We start from the raw sequence: 15099 nt of genomic DNA on the forward strand, positions 1-15099 counted from the left end.
CCTGCACCACCATTCAATATGATCATGGTCGATCTACAGAATAGGAACACCACTGCTGAAACATTAATGAATTGAACACTGGGTTGAGACTCCTCCAACCCAATTGAGAAGGAAGAGCAGAGGAGAGGTTTCTTAAACATGAAAAGCATGACAGAGACCCCAAAGATTTCATGTTGCTTGATGGATTGTGTCCTGAGATCTCTTGGCAAGTCAGAGGGGAGAAAGGACAGGGAAAATTATGGAAGTCCATGGGTGGAGGGATCATCTTGTCAAAACATTTCTAACATAGTCAAGTTGAGACAAGATTGCACAATCACTCAACAACAAACTTGATGAATCCCAAACTTCAACAGAAGGACCAGCAGCATCTGAGAAGATCAACAGAATACAGAATCAGGAGACCCGCCTAAATTTCCTTACCAACAAAAAGAAAAATATTATGCACGCACAACTTTAGAATTGGCAACATTTTAAGAATTGTGTCATGTGATTAACTGTTTATGTGAAGTTTTAGAGCAGGGGTCCCCAGCGTTTTAGTCCATCAACCACTTTATGGAATACTTGATCCCTCATCAACCCCCAAGCATGGAATCCAGCAGTGGACCAGGGATGTGTGTGTGTGGGGGGGGGGGGGGGGGGTGGGGGGGGGGGGAGAGAACTACCAGGGGTACAAAGAACACATACATCTTTTTTCTAAACTCAGTCCTTCCTTCAATTCGCTCTCAATTCATTCAAAGGCCGAAGCAAAATACAACATGGCAGCTACCAAGGCCTGCTCTCGCAAGAGGTTGACCACCACTGGCATGGGTGCTATTTTCCATTGATCCACCCCTGCTTTCCACTGCAAAAGTTCAGTCGATTCTCCCCCCCACCCCCAAACACCTCACAGCGTTATTAATCCTCTTTCGACCTCCTGGCATTTATCGACCCCTTGGGTAGTCCCATCGACATCGACCAGTTTGGAGGGTCAGCATTTGAATAAATGTATGCACACTTCACATTTTATGTCTCTGCACTGCAATGGACATCGTTAGAAGACTATATACTTCACAGCATTTCAAATCAATATCTGGTGAAAATATAATGCAGGAGGCAGATGTAGCATCCCTGGATTTTAATTCATCAAGGTAGTTAAGAAAGGAATTAATGCGAAAACAAAATTAAAATAGTATTCAGGTTGCTGTACTATTGCAGCACCTGCTGCTGCTCAATTGAGGAGAAATCTTCAGCACTCAGTAATATTGGTGAATACTTTGGATTTATCCCAATGATACTCTGAGTACAAGGCAAGTGATCTTCAGGGGAGACAATTAACCCCACACACACATGCACACGGCATGTTGTGGCCTTTATCCAACATTTGCAATAAGCATTCTCAAAGGTGCTAATGAGTTAGTGGGGAGGGAGGAGACAAATAGGCAACAATCAAGGATGATTAGTTTTCAACTTTCAAGACTAAAGCAGAGAACATCAATCATGGCAAAACCCTCTTTTGCCAAACAGAAATGAATAATAAAGAAAAGCCTAGATTAGGAAGGAAATTCCCCCTGAAGATACTTTGTTTAAAAGAGTGGTTCTCCAACTTTTTTCACACACAGGTCACCTTTAAGTATTCCTTTATTCATCCCAGACCTACAGGAGGAAGAAATGGAGCTGGGGCTTTTTGGTCATCAAATTGACATCCTGGCTTTTGGTCTCACTCATTTTGCTATATTGGTAGTATTTGTCAGCTCTGTGTCACTCTGGGCCACCTGTAACAAACCCACCAACACAGATTTAAGTGATAACAGAAAGCTCATCCTGACACATTACCACTCTGAGAGATTAGCATTTACCCAGTTTATAAATTACATTATTCATGTCATCCTAAAAAGTGGTTCTGAAATGTTGCCACTGTTGCAGCATACAAAGGGACAACAACCAATCTGGGCCACACCAATGGCAATGAGCATTGACACTTCATGACCCATTTTCTATAACATTGACAGAGGGATAGATACCAAGTTCCAGCACAGCAGAAAGCTCCTGTTCTCTCCTTCAAAATTATGCACGGGATTTCTTACATGTATGAGAGAGGGCTGCCGAGGCACCTCAGTTTTGCAATTCATGTCCAAGATGACATCTCCAAACTCACACGGGAGGATAAGCCTAGAATCTGTCAGGGACTTAAAGCTACAACCTGCTGACTCCCAGAAAACAGTGATCTATAACTACCACCTGAATTCACACTTCAAAAGGTGGTAAAGACTGTAGATGGATCTTATTAAACACATAGGCTGGATGGTTATACAGGTGCACTAATGAACCGTTCCAGTGCAGATGTGTTGCAAGGAACTTAGTCAGTGTTTCCATTGGATTATCACCATATTTCTTTAGTAAAGATCAGCAAAGGAGAGAAAGTGCATGGAATTTTGGCTGATCTCTCATTAGAAGAACATAAAACATAAGAAATTGGGTAGGATTTGGCCATTATGGCTGTCGAGCCTTCTCCACCGTTCAGTAAGATCATGGCTGATCTGGCTGTGGACTCAGATCTCCATAACCCTCACTTCCTCTACTATGCAAAATTCCATCCAACTGTATCTTCAATATATTTAATGAGGTAGTCCCTAACGGCAGAGAATTTCACAGATTCACTACTCTCTGAGAAAAGCAGCTACTCCTCATCTCCATCTTAAATCTACCTCCCCAAATCTTGAGGCTATGTCCCCTAGTTCTAGGCTCACCTACCAATGGAAACAACACTCCTACCTCTATCTTATCTATGTTTAATAATTTTGTAAGTTTCTGTGAGATCTCCTCTCATTCTGAATTCCAGCAAGTATAATCTCATAGGCTCATCTCTCACCTCTGGAATCAACGTGGTGTACCACCTCTGCACTGCCTCCATTATTGCACCCTCAGCTGCCTCAGCCCATGAATCTGTAATTCCATAAACCTATCTGCTTTTCTTACTCCTACTTCCAAGATGTTTTTGATATCCATCTCTTGGATTAGATTTGTATCCTTGTATTGCCCCAGAATCACTGAGTGCCAGACTTAAGGTAACCCTGTGCCATGGTCTTCTGCTGGAAGTGTCCATCCAGGCACCTGCATTCCGTCCGGAGTGTCAGATGAGGCCCGCTGACAAAACATTTTCCTGGTAGTCAACTCCTCCTGTTCTCTGAACAGAGACTGCTGCATTTGAGCCTGGCTTGAGCTACTGCACACTCACAGAGTAAAAAGAGAGATAACACAGAAAAAGGTCAAGGTTAGCGGGTTGGCCGAGACAAACTACACTAACTCAGGTCATTTCATCAGCACGTATGAGTTGGGCCAAAGGGCTGAATGGTTCTACAACTCCACGTCTCTTTGGCCCAGAACTCATTTGCACTAATCCTACAGTAATCTGATTTTTAAAAAAATTTCCCCACATTCCCATTGACTTCAGATTTGATCACTCACCCACCCACTAGGTGCAATTTAAAGAGGCCAATTAACCTACTAACCTACATCATAGGGATTGGAGAAAACAGAGCAGCGTAGGAACCCAGATAGTCTTAGGGAGAACCTGCACACTCCTCAGAGATGGTCATGATGGACTTAAGTGCAGTGGGCAGAAGATGCTACCAAACAGTTCAGGCAATTAGATTAAGAAACAAAGGCAACTCCTGCAATTAGTGCTGGGATGCCGGAATGGAATATCTACATCAATGTGTGACTCGCTGTTAAACTTGAAAGACCTGTGATAGACTTCAGAGTATTATTTTTAAAAATTTATTTACAATAGTAGAAGCAGATTCTGATTGTTGAAACCCGTCTGCTCAATTAACATACAACCCCACACGTTTTGAAGGGTGGGAGGAAGCCAGAGCACTCTGGGAAACCCACGCAAGTCATAGTGTGAATATACAAACTCCATATAGACAGCGTCGGTTTTGAACCCAGGTCGCTGGCGCTGTAATATTGTCCTAACAACTATGCTAACTGTGTCACAAGTTTGTTTACTTAGAGTGCTTTTAACTGCATGTTTAGAACAATATGACAATGTATTCCAGTATATTTCGATCAGCATTTATGTATGAGAATCTCTTTTAGCAAAATTCACTATTACATAGATGAAAACATCATCTCCCTGAAGGTGGAGATGCTTTAAAACTCATGCATAAGGTTCAGACAGAAATCATCAATAGTTTTGTGATAGTACAGATCTATCACCAATGTATATAGTGTATATAGTTACAGTATCTAGACTGTGCTTACAGCGATTGGCTGAGAGCTTAGCCACACCTACTGTCTGGGCCTTAAAGGGATGTGTCCCTAGCCAGGTCGGATCATTCCGGACTGGTCGGCCACCTGTGAAGAGCTCCTGTCTTTTGCTAATGAAAGCCTTGGTTTGGATCAACGTCTTTGATTCTTTCGACGAGATCTACAAGTTTAAAAAGTAGCTGGATAAATTCAAGGTGCCCGGACCTGCAGACTACCAATCAGGAGCTGAGTTGGTGTGAACAGCTGTCATCAAAATTTTTAAATTTTAAATATGACAGGTTGAATGGCCTCTTCTTATTCCCAAAACTTTTATGATCCAGGACACTGGGCTCAGAGCTAGATTTTCGAGAAACTCTCCCACTTTAGGATTCAGGTACTAAGCTCCGGAATTCAGGAAAACAAAAAGGAACTGTCACAGCATGTATCATAATTTGACACATTTCCAGGGTACCCAGTTCCAAATCAGAATGGGTGGTAAAAGGGCCACTGCCTAGCCTGCGTCATTGAAGCTTCCATTCACAGGATTCATTGTGTAAGCTAAAGTCATCAGTAGTTCCTTAATCAATCCCCCAAAAAACCTGCATTTTGACCATTACTTTGCCTTAAATACCTCAGTTAGCATTTGGAAGTTATTTTGGGGGTGTCATTTCACAATAGTATGCTTTTTTTGTGCATATATTTATTACCCCCTCCATAAATCTTCGTCCGCGAAGCCAAGCCAAAGATTTATTCAGATAGGAATCTCTCAGTGTAATCACAGAACCTAAAAAGAAACAAGGCTATTCAGCTACTCAAGCCTACACAATCAGCATTTTGACAGTTCCTCAACTTCATTTTCTGCCCAGTTCTCCAGTCACTTAATGTCCAAAAGTTCGCAGCTCTCGGAATAATGGTCCCAAGCTCTAAAGCCCTCTAAGTGAAGAAAATGCAACACACAGTTCTAAACATCCAGCCCCTTAATCCTAAGACACTGACCTTGAATTCCTTGACTCTCCAGCCAGAGGAACAGCCAATTCACATTGACCCTCTCAAAGTATAATGTGCCTAATAATTCAGATATAAAATGTCAGTGTTTTGCAATAAACAGCATCACCTGTCAAGAGAACCATCAGACTCCAGTAGGCCTCAAGTGAGTTTCATAGAATTTATATGTTGAGTCACCAACAATGCTAAAACACCATTGGCAGTTAAGACATAGACCAATGTTCCTCTTTCAAGAACAATAGTACAGCAGCTTCCTCAACTTATGATGGGGTTAAGTTCCGATAAACCCACCGTAAGTGGAAAAATCGTAAGTCAAAAAAAGAGTACTGCATCTACCAAACATCATCAGCCTAGCCTACCTTAAATGTACTTAAACCACTTACCATAGCCTACAGATGGCCAAATTTATCTAAAAAGCTTATTTTATATTTAAACGTTCAACATTTTTTATTCCACACTTGGGAAAGAAATTATCATAAAATGCAGCGCCAGCCAAAGCATCCATCAGCTGTTGCATGATAGCCAATAACGACAGTCACACCAGCACCGTAACTTCGAAAAATCGTAAGTTGATCCATTGTAGGTAGAAGAGCATCTGTATCCTTAAAGCCTTGGTTAATGAGCCAGAGAGTAGGCTGATCTTTAATGAATCAATGCCCCATTAACCTATTTTTGCATTACAAACCAGTACTTCTATTACAGGAGGTTTGAACAACTCTTCCAAAACAAATGGTTAGATTTTCTTGCCACTAATCCTGAAACTTTGTTTCAAGTGAAAGAACACCAAGAAATTAAAAGGCACACTGGGTTTTGGATGCTCTCCTTTCTATCTGGGCCTGGGGTTGGGGGGGGGGGGGGGGGTAGTGGCAGGGTAGATACACAGCCCTCTGTAGAGGCATGGGATCCACCAAATTACATACAGAAACTTCCACAACAGCTAACATCACGAGAGGAAAATCCTACCCATTTTTTAGAAAGAGCACACACAAGATGTGGGGAGTAACGATATCAAGTTAATTGGGTGTTGAACAAGAAAATCTGCAGGCGCTGGGGTTCAATGAAATCCACAAATACGTTTAACCAACATTTCGGACCTGCTGAATTTTTCCAGCAAATTTATGCTTTGCACAAGTTAAATAGGGTGGTTTGGTGGTGGGACAGTGACTGATAAACTTGGAAGCCAGGGTTCATTTTGGGGAAATGTATGACTTTCTAGAGAGAACAGAAAAAACATTGAAAAAATTTCCCAGCTCGGGTAGCATCTGAGTTACCATCTCAGGTTGAGGACCCTGAATCAGAAATTTACACCTGAAACACCTTGTTCCACCTGCTTGCCTTTATGAGCTTTCCAGCCTTTTCCGCTTTTATTAGTGATCTCCAGCATCTACAGGGCAATTTTTTTCATTGCCACAAACTTAGTGTTTGGTAAAAGCAATGAGGTCCTATCAAAAATTTTTAAAAAGCCTCTTCAATTTCCTCAACACACAATCAAGAGTGAACCTGAAGTTAAGAACTAAACAGATCACAATTGGGTACAAATAAACGCTAGTCCTCCTAGGCACATAAAAGAAAGTGTGACATTCTCAACATGGTCAGCCTTCAAATCAGTGTTACTGCTCATGAAATGCTGATGGACCTTGCACAATTACAACAGAAATAGCTTTTAAAACAAGATCACAAACAGATTTTAAAAAATCCCTACTTTTACCCTCCCCCCCCCCCCCCCCCCGAATCCTCATGGGGCAATTGAGGAGAGAGGGAGTGGGGGAGTTGGTAGACTAGGAAGACAAAGACCTCAGTTTAATCCTGTACGTTTGTTTCTTTCAGAATTTCTTTCTTCTTTTGTTGGGATTCATCTGAAAGAAGCTATACGCTGTAGTTATGTACCACAATCCACCTCCATCTCCCACTGCCAAGGCACCATCTACCCGACCCCGTGAACTAAAATAATCTGTCGGGGTCATGGTGTGAAGAGAGAATGAAGTGAAGTATGCGTGACCTGGCTGCAACGTTATGCATGGGAGCATTACCCAGACATGTAATGTCATCCTAAATGTTCTCCAGATCCTGCTTCTGCAAGCAGGGCTGGGAAGGCTAATTAAATCATCCACCCCTAGCAGCACAGCGGGATATTGTGGAGAAATAAAAAGATAGCAATTCTTGCATATTTGCAACCACATTTTCTTTACTTACTGGTGAAATTCAGCTCCATTTCCCTCCATCTTCACTCACCCTCCTCCATCTTCTGCATGGTGTTAAAACAAGGGAGGTTATAATCCTAGTGCAGTTCAACTGCAGAACCTGTACAATGAACCATTTCAATCACATGAGGACCTGCCAATGCTGTGCTTATAACAAAGGAAATCTAGGCGCACACCTTCAGGAGCTAGGGTTCCTTCATCTACAAAATAAATAATAAAAATTGGACAGAGAGAGAGAGAGAGAGAGAGGGGAGAGAGAGAAAGCTTTCCCAACTGAGATCTGGATCAAATTACAGCACACACAAAAAGGAGAGGCCCCACCCCATTCTTCCACAAGGCAGGCCTGCACATCATTGAACAAATCTCAAGGCTCTCTCTCGCTCGCTCCGTGTGGCTCCTGCTTTTACTGAGAATTAGCAGATCATTCAAGTCCTCTCAACCTCCCCACCCACCAGCTCCTGAGCTCTCCTGCTCAAATGAGATCAGCTTGCAGCAACCATCAGATGTTGTGCGTGTGAGAGAGAGAGCGAAAGACAGACAGACAGTATCTGCTGCCTCGTCAACACAGCTTTAAGACACACACACACGCACACAATAAAGCTTCCTAGTCTTTTGAGCTTCAGGATCAGCCATTTTACCTCCAGACGCTCCATCAGCTCCAAGCAGTCAAGCCTCCAGCCAGTTTCACAACATGGCCCCACTTATCTCACACATATCTCAAGCAGCTCAGTAACTGTGAAAATAGTGTTTCAAATTCCAAGCTGGCTCCTCTTGCCAATACCTTGCTAAGAGAGATGTCAAGCAGTGTTCCTACTTCTTGGGAGGTGGTTTATTTCACACACTCCCCCCTCCAAAAAAAAAGCCACCATATTTCTTCCACTCTCTAATCATTGTTTCCCCCCACCCCCAACACTGCAAAATTATGCATCTCTTGCTTGTCTAGAAAGGTGCTGTTTACCAAGATGGGTGAATTGAGAGACAGAGATGTGAGGAGTGTTTTAACAATAAATGGATGAGAGCCCTCCTTCTCCTGCTTCTACCCCCCATCCCAAACACCCTCACACAGCCCCCACCCCCCACCCCCACCCTGCCCACCATACTCCTGGTGCTGCTGTGTCCTGGGGTTCAAGCTTTTGTAGCAACACCAAGAGAAAATAAACATTCCACAATTTCTGCACAACTCCACCACCTTCAATGGAGAGAGAGAGAGAGAGAGAGAGAGAGCAACCATCTGACACTGCTCATCAAGTTCCAAAGTTTAGTGACCTCTGTTAATCACCAGCCAGCTTGTACGCAAACAAAATCTCCCAGCTCCCTCCAAACAATTGCGTGCACACACACACACACACACACACACACACACACACACACACACACACACACACACACTTCCCGCGTGGACTATAGCAGATACCAATAAAAAGCCATGCACGCACAAATCCCTTTGTGCTGTTGACCATCTTTGCATTCCCAGTTCTCATTGTTCAGGAATGAAACTATGATATTTTATCATCATTTCAGCTCCACCACAAAAGTCCCTCCTCCCAACACGAATGCAGTACTAACGTGTACACAATGGGTTAAAGCCCAGCACCTAGGCGATGCCTTCAAGAGATCATTCAACAGTGAAGATAAAAAGCGCACTGTTCAAGAAGGAGTGTTAATCAGCAAAAGATGAAAACACAAAGGATCAGCTCAGATACACTTCCAGCTTTTCATCACATTACCCATTTTCTTTTCCTACGAAATACTTGCCCATTATATTTGTCTTCTTTTGGGGAAACACTAACCCCCACACCTCTCAACTGAAAATACCCCAATCCACTGATGATCCTTCCTTGTCATTTTTATGTCAAACAATACAGATTCTGTTAATGTACCACTAAAAAAAAGCACATTTGTAAACATTGTTCCTCAACCCTGGCAGAACATCAGTTAAAGGCCTCTAATATTATTTTGGGTGAGTTTTTTTTGGGGGGGGTGATATTCAAAAGAAAGTGCACGGTTACTGTGACTATGTCTTCTTTGGCTTGGCTTCGCGGACGAAGATTTATGAAGGGGGTAAATGTCCACGTCAGCTGCAGGCTCGTTTGTGGCTGACAAGTCCGATGCGGGACAGGCAGACACAGTTGCAGCGGTTGCAGGGGAAAATTGGTTGGTTGGGGTTGGGTGTTGGGTTTTTTCCTCCTTTGCCTTTTGTCAGTGAGGTGGGCTCTGCGGTCTTCTTCAAAGGAGGTTGCTGCCCGCCAAACTGTGAGGCGCCAAGATGCACGGTTTGAGGCGATATCAGCCCACTGGCGGTGGTCAATGTGGCAGGCACCAAGAGATTTCTTTAGGCAGTCCTTGTACCTTTTCTTTGGTGCACCTCTGTCACGGAGGCCAGTGGAGAGCTCGCCATATAACACGATCTTGGGAAGGCGATGGTCCTCCATTCTGGAGACGTGTAATGTTTCAAAAAAGGGAGCAACATGAGCAAATGCAGACTCACTAATGACTACCAAAGCACAGCATTCTTCGGAATGTAATTATACCAAGACCCCTCAATCATGGATTTCAAAATGAATGATGTGTTATAGGGATCAAGGATCTTCACAAACACAAGAAAAAGCATTAACAAATATAGCCTACTTTCAAATTAACATGGGATTCTATAAGCACATCAGGAGTGAGAGAATAGCCAGGGAAAGAATGGGTCCACTAGGAGGACCAAAAGGGTATGTGTGGATGCAGGTGATGAGGGCAAGGTCCAAAATGAATACTTCTCACTTGTATTCACCAAGGGCATGGAAGCTGTGAATTACGTGGATAAGATGGTTCAGGTCAATGTTAAAGAGGAGGTGATTTTGGATATCATGGGACAAAGGTCGACGAATCCCCGGGGACCAAATAGAGGAAGGTAATATTTTGAGAGCAGATGGCCAGAATGGCTGATTTCTGGAACACCTTGACAGAGGAGGTGGTGAAATCAGATATAATCGTCATGTTTCTGAGATGTTTAGACAGACTCTTAAAGAGGCAAGGATCAGAATACAAAACCAGTGAGAGTATACAGGATTAGAGATCATAGACACAGTAGGTCAAAGGGCCCGTTTCTGTACTATACAGTTCCATGACTTTTTGACTCCATTATGTTGTGCCAAAAACAAGCCCAAACTCCTGCAATGATGTCAGAACCAGGGACAGTCTGAAGAATGAATTAACCTCTGCCTCTTCAGGGGCATTAGAAATACATGTTTCTTTTTTTGTTCTACCACAGTAGGATTAGAGACAGGCCTGGTGCCTGATCTGCCATTCAAAGATACTGTGGTTGATTTATAAATTTACTCCATATTCCTCAATTAACAAAAAAAAAATCACCCACTTTAAAATTAAGCATAATTGCCCACATTTGTTTTTGTGCTAAATGCAGTTCAAGCATGTACCTGCCTCTGTGCACGGAAGGCTTCCTAACTCTACACTTGAAAGGACTGGACTAAATTTTTTTGACTTTTCTCCCAAGTCTTAAGATTCTTCCAACCAGAAATTGTTTTCCACCATTTTCCATCTGAATTCTCCTCAATGTCCTAGAAATGTTGATCAATTTACCCTTAACCTAAATTCTAGGGAGTGCAACCCTAGTTTGAGAAATGTTCCCAGGTAATGAGAATGCTGCCAGTCAACAAATACCTAACAACCTTGATGCCAAGGTTTTTAAATTTGGTTTCAAACAAATGTTTTGGTCAGAGAATTCTTGCCTTTGTTAAATGAAAATTAAAGCAGTTATCTCAAGGAGTAAGAGAATATGGGGAACAGAGTGGGAAAATAGTGTTGAGGTCAAGGTTGAACACCTGTCACCTGAGTGAATAGCAGTACAGGGCTTAGGGGGACAATTGGCCTACCCCTTCTCCTGTTTACTTTCAACCATCTTATGGTATGCAGAATACATCTGTGCAACACATCCTCAAGTTGTACTGGAGGCCACTGGCACTTAACAGGTGAGGTGAGCCAAATATTTGAACCAACAGAAAAGATAAGAAACACACAGCAGGTCAGGCAGCATCCAAGCAGAGAGAACTGGTCAACGCTTTGGGTTTCATCCTGATGAAGGTGGTCGCAGACCCTCAATGTAGGCCTTTCCATTTCTGGAGAAGCTGCCCAACCTACTGAGTGTTTCTAACCTTTTCAGATTTAATTTCAAATTTCCAGCATTTGCAATTTCATTGTGTAAACAAGCTGTCCTGCCCCAACACGCATTTAACCGTAAAAAAAAATCAATCTTCCAATTTTTTTTATATAAAAGAAAACTTGCACAGAACACTAAAGCATTACAAGGCCGAGTTGATAGTTGAACCAGAATTCAAAAAGCATTGAACAATTAGTATATGGCCATCATTTGGCAGAGGATAGATATTTATGACTGTCCAAGGGGAATAGCCTTCACTGTATTTGAAGTGACTGCGTCCCAGGGAGAAAAAAAAACAATGTCACAAAATCTATCCTAGCTCCAAAATCTTTCACTTTTCTTACTGTCTGAGTAACAATACTAATGATGTCTGGCAGATTTTGAGGCTAGAGGGCAGCAGAACACATCCATAGAATCATCGAAGCACATTGATAACGCCTGACCCATACTGCCTTTAAAAATTATATACTGTACTTCCCACATGTAAATGTGTAAAGCTCAGACACTTAACCGGCACAGATTTCTCACACACTACTTCCAAATCTTCAAACGGTTGCAGGAGAAAAAAAACACTGCAACAAACCATGACACCTCAAGATTCAGCTGGGAGTGCGATGACACAAAGCTTTTAATCCAGATATTTTCAGCTTTGGGCCAGAGGCTCCTCGTCTAAGTCCTTGCCCCTAAGCCAGCGTCTCCACAACACCAGGAGACAAAATCAGCTTTGTCAGGCAGGATATGAATGAAAACCATACAATAAAATCCTCTTCACGTCTGTCTCGAGTATTCACAAACACAATTACTTGTGGCATCAACAGACCAAATCAACAATAAGGATGTTATTTCCTATTTTCTCATGGTAGGTTGATCCAGAAGGTATGGGATCCATGGTGAATTGGAAGGAATTAGCTAACCCAGAAAGGACAAAGGGTAGCGGTGGAAGGGTGGTATTCTGGCCAGTTGACCGTGACCAGAGATGTTCCACAGGGATTGGAGATGGGACTTCTTTTGTTTGTGATTTACATCAATGACCTGGCTGAAAAAGTAGTGGGTCAGTAAGCTTGTGAATAACACTAAGATTGGTGGAGCGGTGGACGGTGTAGTGGACTATCAAGGAACACTGAAGGATATATCAGTTAAGATATGAACAAAGAAATGGCAGATAGAGTTTAATCAAGACAAGCGTGAGGTGTGGCACTTGGAGGTCTGCGTGCAGTAAGTGGCAGGTTTCTTGTAAGCATTGATCTGGTGGTTTAGGTCCATAGATCCTTGGAAGTGGTCATGCAAGTAGATGGTAAAGAAGGAACATGGTAAATTTTCCTTCAAGGTCATGTTGCAGCTATATAGAAATGCATGTGTGTAACCCTAACCCTAAGAAGAGATTTATCAGGATGTTGCCTGGATTAGAGAGAACGAGTTACAAGGAAAATTTGGAAGCTTTGTTTGTTTTTTCTGGAGCGATGGTGGCAGAAGAATGACCTGAAGGACATTTTTTTAAAAAAAGATGAGAGCTACAATATATAGACAAAAATTGGCAGGAGAGAGCAAGAGTTTAGAGGAGATGTGAGGAGCAAGTTTTTTTTTTTGAAAACACAGATTGTGGTAGGTTTCTGGAATTCAATCATAGCATTTAAAAGACCTCTGGACAGATATATGAACATGCAAGAAATGGAGGTGTCAATTACCCTCCGGGATATAAGCCTGCGCCGGCCTCCCGAGGCCTCACTCATAGTTGCTGCAGTCTGTCTCTGTGGAAGTCTTTGTGGATTAAAGTCTTTATCTTTGTGTGTGTCAGATTCTGGCTAACAGTGCACTACAATTTAATCCACAAAATTTCCCACGGCAGCTATGGAAAAACTCCTGTGCGCAGGGAGCTTCGAGGTCGACCCACGCCACCTGGAAGCCCAGACACGCTTCAACATCTGGCAGCTCGTGGTCGAGGCACACGAGGGTGACATCCTGGTCTCCAATCGGAAGAGGTTGGTCAAAGCTGGATCCTGCGCCTTCCAGGTAACCAAAGATTGCTCCACATAGAAGAGTACAATGGACACTCTCTAGAATTTGTAAAAGCCCCCCATTAATGTGGTCTGTGCAAGGTACCTTATCAACACCCGAGCCCAGCAACCCAGGGAGACGGCTGAGTCTTACCTGGGACAGTTGCGAGAGTTGGCCCGACCGTGTCTGGCTGAACCTGGGGTAGGTGTAAAGGAGGTAGAGAGGCTGATCCGGGACACCTTCGTCCGAGGGCTACGCCCGAGGGTCATCCGGCAGAAGCTGCTGGAAGACAACATCTATGCCCTAACCAGGACTGTGGAAGTGGTCCAAACCCTGGAAGCAGCAGCCCTGCCCTGCACATCTTCGATTCTAGGTTCCCCCCAGGCTCCCACATGGCCCTCTCGCACTGCAGCTGCAGCCCCAGGCCAAGCTGGGGAGGAGAACATCGTTGTGGAAGGCGCCCGGCGCCCCTGTAAGTACTGTGGGTCCTGGTGTGAGTCAGATCGACGATCGCGCCGAAATTGCCCTGCTAAGAAACATTATTGTTCCCGGTGCAGCAAGAAAGGCCACTTTGTAAAAGTGTGCCTCTCTAAACCTGCTGGCAGCTCAGCGACCCTCTATGACATCCCCCACAGACACCCGCCATGTGCACGTGCTGGGTGGCACCATTGTCCCCGCGACAACCTCCCCATTCCCCGACTTTGACTGCGCAACATTCGGCCCCGCCAGCAACCGTCACAGCATGTGCCCTGAGCATCTGCACCAGCCCCTGCCCTCGCTGGCGCCGCTCACTGAGAACTACAGTGATGTCACTTCCAGCTGACATAACAGCGTCACTTCCCCCAACGCAGCGGACACGGCTGGGGAAGGAGGCCAGCCATGCAACAGGCCCCCCACGTGCCAGCGCCATGTTGGGCCAGGCAGCGCCCAACACGGAGGGCCCCCGACGACGTTGAGAACGACATGGTCAACGCGGGCAATGACCAGGCCACCCTACCGACGCTCCCTACTCCTCCGGGTGCCATCAGCTGCCACATGCTGTACCCACTGTCCGACGGCAACGTGGTCAACATAGGCGATGATCAGGCCATCGTACCGACACTCCCCACGCCTTTGGAGGCCATCGGCTACCGCACGCTGCAACTCACGACCGATGTCGACATGGTCAACACGGGCGATGACCAGGCCGCCGTATTGACGCTCCCCATCCCTCCGGATCGCGACGACTCTGACTCCGAGTGAGTACCGGACGCCACCACGCTGACCAGACACATCCCCCATGATCTCGTGCGCTCGATAATGGGCGTGCGAGTCAACGGGCAGGTAACAAAGTGCCTGCTGGGCAGTGGCAGCACCGAGAGCTTCATTCACCTGACCGTGGCCCACTCCTTAAGGTCGAAGGTCCACCCCACCACCTACTCAATCATCCTCGCCACCAAGGATAAGACTATTGGTACCCTCGGGCATTGCTCGGTCGATATAACGGTGGGAGGGGAGACTTACACAGGA

General features: G+C 44.4%; 1 protein-coding gene across 13 annotated transcripts in view; it reads right to left on the reverse strand.

Moving 5' to 3' along the window:
- The window catches only part of znf462 (zinc finger protein 462), a 151847-nt gene that overhangs the window by 86783 nt on the left and 49965 nt on the right, over positions 1–15099 (reverse strand). Inside the window, exon 1 of one of the 13 annotated variants that reach the window (XM_069921739.1) lies at positions 7426–7612. The exons of the other annotated variants lie outside the window; for them this stretch is intronic. The gene's annotated coding sequence lies outside the window, so the exon portion shown is untranslated. Of the gene's footprint in view, positions 1–7425; positions 7613–15099 lie in introns of those variants that run through there. 13 annotated transcript variants of the gene reach the window in all.

Source organism: Narcine bancroftii, chromosome 1, assembly GCF_036971445.1.
Source record: "Narcine bancroftii isolate sNarBan1 chromosome 1, sNarBan1.hap1, whole genome shotgun sequence".
Classification (NCBI taxonomy): Eukaryota; Metazoa; Chordata; class Chondrichthyes; order Torpediniformes; family Narcinidae; genus Narcine; species Narcine bancroftii.